Source organism: Mandrillus leucophaeus, unplaced genomic scaffold, assembly GCF_000951045.1.
Source record: "Mandrillus leucophaeus isolate KB7577 unplaced genomic scaffold, Mleu.le_1.0 Scaffold767, whole genome shotgun sequence".
Lineage (NCBI taxonomy): Eukaryota > Metazoa > Chordata > Mammalia > Primates > Cercopithecidae > Mandrillus > Mandrillus leucophaeus.
Genome location: NW_012108330.1, coordinates 333849 through 340224, shown reverse-complemented (window position 1 = coordinate 340224; position 6376 = coordinate 333849). Strand labels below are relative to the sequence as shown.

At 48.8% G+C, this 6376-nt stretch overlaps 1 protein-coding gene across 1 annotated transcript in view; it reads left to right on the top strand.

Moving 5' to 3' along the window:
• Positions 1–207: 207 nt before the first annotated feature.
• GIMAP8 (GTPase, IMAP family member 8) overlaps positions 208–6376 on the top strand; it is a 49252-nt gene continuing 43083 nt past the window's right edge. The window contains exon 1 of the mRNA XM_011966623.1: positions 208–762. The gene's annotated coding sequence lies outside the window, so the exon portion shown is untranslated. The remainder of the gene's footprint in view (positions 763–6376) is intronic.

Sequence of the window (6376 nt, the reverse complement as noted above, 5' to 3'; positions counted from 1 at the left end):
TTTTGTGAAATATTTGAAAGCACCGAAGCATAGCATTTCACATGTTTTGCAAGCTGGGGAAAAGCATTCATTCCCTGAGAAGCAGCGCTGGTCTGTCAGGCTCGGAGTTCCCTGGGTTGTGGGTTTTAGGGAAGGCAAGGGAAGCGAGGAAGGACTTGTTAGAGGAAGTCCTAAAGGCCACTTCAGAGCACACAGAGGCCGGCAGCTGGCTTTGCTCGGAGCCTGTAGCGGAGCCACAATCTCTGTCCTCTCAGGAACAGGAACCGGCTTGACGTCCTTCTCCTGCCCTATCCAAGCCCCTGTTCTTGTAGCCCTTCTGAAGCTCAGCCTGGCACCCACCAGCCTGGCACCCACCCCGGCGCCCCAGCCCCTGGCCAAGTCTCTGCTGTCATTTCTCCTCCCTCCTCTCAGTCTACAGCTGCGGGCGAGGCCGGGCTCCTCAGTTTCTGCTGTGCTGTGACTCCACAAGGCACTCAGCACCCAGGGAAGGCGCGTGTGTCCCCAGTGCTGGCTCCTCCCTGAGCCCTGATGGCTCTTGACGTGCTGAGCCTGTGGCCTGCACACGGAACTTCCTCTCCAACTGCATGCCTCTGTGATTGTGAAGGCTGTTTCTAGAAATCTCTTCCTTTGCAGAAACACCCGAAACCCTCCTGCCAGGAGGACCAGGCCTGGGAAGAGGGTCGCTCTCCGGTGTTCTCCCCTCACCCTCCTCGCCCTCCTCACATCCTGTGCCCTGGGGGACCAGCAGCTGCTTCCACCCAGGTGAGAGACGGAGGGATGGAGCCAGGTGGATTGCAGAGCCTGGAGACTGGGACGCCATGGGACAGGACTGCAGTGCATGTGTGACGTGTGCACACGTGTGTAGATGTGTGTGCTGGTGCATAGCTGTGGGGGAGGATGGGCTTGGCACCGGGAAGGTCGCCTGTTCAGCCATGGGAGAAGAGGCTGCTTGTGGGGTTGGATCGCAGGGACCCTGGAAAGCTTTCCTTCTGGTCCAAAGCGTGTCTCCCCAGCCTGGTGGGGAGCAGATTCCGCAGGATGGGGACAGAGGCACATTCCCAGACATCTGTGAGATTGGCTGTCCTGAGAGAAGTTGCGTCGGGGAGTGGGTGTGAGCCCTGAAGAGGAGGAGGGCTGAGGCTGGCAGAAGGGAGGAAGAAGCGGGCGGAAGGAGCCTGTCAGAAGTCCCATGAAGCTAGATGGTGCCGCAGAGCAGCCCCCAGGAGGAAGCCAGCGGAGCTCCTAAAGCAGGGGGTGGGGGGATGCTGATTTTTCCGTGTCTGCTTTTCTGGTATTTCCTGCCCCTTGCACAGTTAGGATTCTGTGAACTGGGCATTGGAGGGGTCAATACCTTACCAAAAACAGTATTTCTGATTTCATCTACATTTCAGCCAACCTGGCCCTCAGCAGTTAACCCCTTCCCTTCCTCCTGATGGTTGTCCTGCTGGGCTGGGCCTAAGGTCTCCCCTACGCTGGGCTCTGGAGCCATCTCCGACCACCCTGCTCTATAAGTGGGAACTGCGACTAGATGTGGGATGAATCCTCGCATGGCTGGACGCTGTGCTCAGATGCCTGAGTCCACGTTTGCCTTGGGCTGTTTCCTGAGAAGGAGGCGGAGGCTGCCTTTACAGTCTTCAGTGAATTACAGGAAGAACGCTCTCTTTTTCTCTCAGTTGCTCTGCTGGGGCCTCCAGAGTGGCCTGGGAGATTGAGCAGAGGGAAACGTGGGCTGGCAGAGCGCGAGGGAGGGTGAGTTTGGGTTCCTTTTTGTCCTTAAGTGCACTTTCTACATGCTGGGGTGAAGTGCTACCGGCTGGGAAGCTGTATGTGTGGTAGGAGTGTGCGTGTGTGTGTGCGTGTGTGTGTAGGTCCTGACATCATGTGGAGCTGCAGGCAGGAGTCCAGCAAAGATTCATCGGTTTGGTCATACTCTGCTGGGGAACCATGCAAGGCTGTGCCGCCTAATTGGGAAAGAAATTTCTTTCTTCTTCAGGCCTGTGGGAGGCCTCTGCTTCCTTCAGCTTGCTGTTTACTCACTAGTGTCTTTTTTTCTTACATTAATTTGCAGAGACATCTCACTTCACTTGTATATACATATATATATACACACACACACAATTTAAGTCACTTCCCTTTTACTATTCAAAGTGACATCTCTTTCGTCTGCTTCTCAGTTCTTTTTTTTTTGCTTTGAGACGGAGTCTTGCTCTGTCGCCCAGGGTGGAGTGCAGTGGTGTGATCTCGGCTCACTGCAACCTCCACCTTCCAGAATTCAAGCAATTCTCCTGCTTCAGCCTCCCAAGTAGCTGGAACTACAGGCACCCACCACCATGCCTGGCTAATTTTTGTACTTTTAATAAAGATGGGGTTTCATCATGTTGACTAGGCTGGTCTCAAATTCCTGATCTCAAGGGATCTGCCCGCCTTGGCCTCTGAAAGTGTTGGGATTACAGGAGTGAGCCACTGTGCTCGGCCTTCCTCTCAGTTCTAAAAACCGTTTTTCTTCTTTTCTTCACATTTCTGTCTCTCCTGTGATCATTCATTCATTTAACACCACGTATTGAGCATATACTACATGCCAGGCGCAATGTTAGGGCCTGGGGACACAGAACAAAACAGGCATGTTTGGAGTTTTGGCATATGCCATTATGGAGCTTTGTACCAGGGGTAGTACAGAGAAAATTTAGAGATTTAAAAATAAAATTAATAAATAATTATAAAATAATAAATAATATCAGATAGAATAAATGTTATTTAGAAAATTGAGGAGAGACAGGATGATAGGGCATTAGTGTGAAAGCTTCTCTCCACAGGGTGTATCTGGGTGAAAGATGATCTTAGAAGACCCCTGGTGCTGATTAGGTTTGAACCCACCAGAAGTATTTTTCCCCTGGTGGACGGTTCTGAGGTTCTGAGGCGTTTGAGGCTGCGGTGGGCTCTGCCTTGTGCCGTGCAGCCATCCAGATGATTCCAGAGAGAGGCCTCTGTCAAGGCCCTCATGGGCTTCGCCTCGCCCTTTTCGAAAGTGAGCTGTGCCACTGCCTTTACTACCTCCCTGGGTTATTCCCTGCAGTGCGGCCTCTTCCCTGAGTGCCACAGACCCCATTTTTTGAAAAGGTATGAACCACCAAATCACTGCACAGAAAAAGGGCTAAAGGACTTTCCCACTCTTCACTGTCTTTGGCGTATCTGCTGCATTTTGCTTGTTTTTCAGGTCAATAACCATCAACCTGGAAACAAGTATTTATCAGATACTTTCTCTATGTTGTAGACATGGTGGTGAGAAAAACAGAGCAAGTCCTTGTTCTCACGGAACTCACCTCTAGTGGTGGGAGACTAAAAAGCATTAAGCAAGTAAATGCAGATGTGAAGGGTGGCAGTAGTGGGTGCTGGGTACGGGGCGGGGGTGCAGCTGCGGCACAGAGGAGTCACGACTCATGGTGGCAGTAGTGGGTGCTGGGTATGGCGAGGGTACCAGTGGGGCACAGAGGGGTGGACGGCTCTTAGGGTGGCAGTGGTGAGTGATGGGTATGGGGCGGGGGTGTCAGTGGGGCACAGAGGCACGGACAGCTCTTAGGGTGGCAGTGGTGGGTGCTGGGTATGTGGAGGGGGTACCAGTGGGGCACAGAGGGGTGGACAGCTCTTAGGGTGGCAGTGGTGGGTGATGGGTATGGGGCGGGGGTGTCAGCGGGGCACAGAGGGGTGGACAGCTCTTAGGGTGGCAGTGGTGGGTGATGGGTATGGGGCGGGGGTGTCAGTGGGGCACAGAGGCACGGACAGCTCTTTAGTAGCAGATGGAGGATGGAGATGGTCTCCCGTACCAAGAGGACAGTGTGGTAGAGACCTAAGGGAAGTGCACATGTCTGCAGGGGAGAATGCCCCAGTTCAGATGAACAGCAAGCATGTTTGAAGAATAGCGCCGGCTGACATGACTGCGGCAGACAAAGTGAGGGGAAGGGAGTGGGAAATGAGGTCAGAGGGCAGCTGGGCGCAAGACAGGGTCTCGTGACCACTATAAAGGCTTTGTCTTTTACTTTGAATGAGTGAAGAGCCATTGGAGGGTTTTGGAATGAAGCGTGACATCACCTGTCTCTTGTTTTAACAGGAGAGGAGAACTGTGGCTATTCATGGACATTAGACAGCAGGAGAAGGGTGGAAACAGGGGAGCAGTGTTAATATTACTGCAGAAGTCCAAAGAAGAGCCGATGACAAGTTCAATCTGGAAAAGTCAGGAAAGGCTTGACATGGAGCCTCAGAGTCCTTGGACTAAGCGATGGAGAATGGGTAGGAACGTTCCAGGCAGACAGGAGGATGGGGTGCAGGCAAGGGTGTGCTGGACCATCTGAGAAGCTGTAGCTAAGGTGGTAGCGGAGGGATGGGGCCTTGATTGTGGAAGGTACCACAGTAACAGGCTGCACATTCTTTAAGAGCCTACAGGAACACCTACAAAAGTTTTACTGAGCCAAAAAGTAAATCTCAACCAATGGCAAATAGTTTATACAGACATTGTTCTCTGGTCACAATGTAGCATTTGAAATAAGTAAAAAGGTAGCCAATGTCTCAATACATTTTGAAATTTAGTAGTCACTTCTTTTACCTTTGGGTCAAAAAATCATAATTGAAATTAGAACATATTTAAAACTGGTCAACAAAAAAGAATGGAGGGAAAGACAACAAAGAATAGAGGGAAAGACAACAACAAAGCTATAAATGCAATGCAATGGCATTCAGCATTTCAACAGGACTTAAAGAAATTGACAGCTGATTTTAAAAGTCCTATATCAGATTAAAAAGCTGAGAGGAGCCAAGACAGTTTTGAATAATAGCAAGGTGTTGGGAGTTGCTCAATCAGTTAACTAAGACTTATTTTAAAGTTATACTGAAGTTATACTAATTAAGTAATATTGGCGTTTGGTAACGAAGGTGTTCTGGTTCAGGAATACACTAAGAGTCCAGTGGACAAAACAGAGAACCTAGGGATAGAACTGTGGACCTACGGGCACTTGGCATCTGATAGAATCATTGGAGAAAGCATGGACTATTCAGTAAATGCTGCTGGGAAGCTTGGCTCTTCATGTGGGATCATTTAGGAATGCTCAGTTTTAACTAAAGGTGGCTTAACCAGAGCTTGTTAAACTTAAATGCTCATGATAATAACCTAGGTCTTGTTAAATTATAGATTCTGATTCAGTACATCTGGGGCGGGGTCTGATTCTGCAGTTCTAATGAGATCCCAGCTCTTGGCGATGTTGCTACTCTGTGAATTGCACTTTGATTAACAAGCTCTTAAATCATTAGAATATTAAGTGCTCATTTAACAAAGGGTTGGTCTCTGGGATGTTCTGGGAGCTCAGTGATAGCAGCAGAAATCCAGGTGCCTTTTATCTTTCTGTTTGGTGGTGCAATGTTGACTTTTTGTTTTAATATTTGTGACCTTATTGCCCCATACTATCTGCCACAATCCCAGATATCACACTTCAATCCCATGCAAGAAGAAGGGGGAGGAGATGACAACAGGAGCTGTCTACTTGAGTCTGTCTCTATCACCAAGGAAATAGTACTAATATTCCCAGAATTTCCAAGCAGACTTTCATGTAACTATCATCTGGTAGAGCTGGGTCACATAGACAACCCTAGTTAGAAGGGAAGCTGGGAGAAAGAGTATATTAGTTTCCTACTGCTGCTGTAACAAATTGCCACAAACTTAGTGGCTAAAAGCTCACCAATTTATTTTACAGTTCTGGAGGTCAAAAGTCCTGAAATCAAGGTTTTCTGGGCAGGAATGTGGTCCTTCTGCAGGTTCTATGGAATACTCCATTTCCTCGCCTTTTCCACCTTCTAGAAGCCACCTGCATCCCCTTGACTCCTGGTGCCTGCTCCTTCCTCCATCTTTAAAGTTAGCAATGTGGCATCTTTAAGTCCCTCTGTCTCTGTGACCTCTGCCTCTGTCCTCACATCTCCTTCTCACTCTGACTTTCCTGTATCCCTGTTATAAGGACCCTCCTACAGACCACTGAGCCCACCTGGATGATCCAAGATTATCTGTCTCGAAATTCTTAATAACATTGGCAAAGTCCCTTTTTCCATGTAAAGTAACACAGCCACAGATTCTGGGAATTAGCACATGGACACCTTAGTGACCATTCTGTCTACAACAGAGAGTACTCAGATCCCCCTCCCCAACATTTATAGTGGGTGATGTGTAAAAGAGAAGGGGGTTAGTTTGTTTGGCCAATCAACAGTGTCATTTTGTTCAAGATGGAAAAAGGATAAAATTAGTTGCCTACCTCATACTATACACAAAAACAAATTCCAGAGAGATTAAAGTTCTAAATTGAGTAAGAAATATTTAGAAGAAAGTAAAGAATATCTCTTT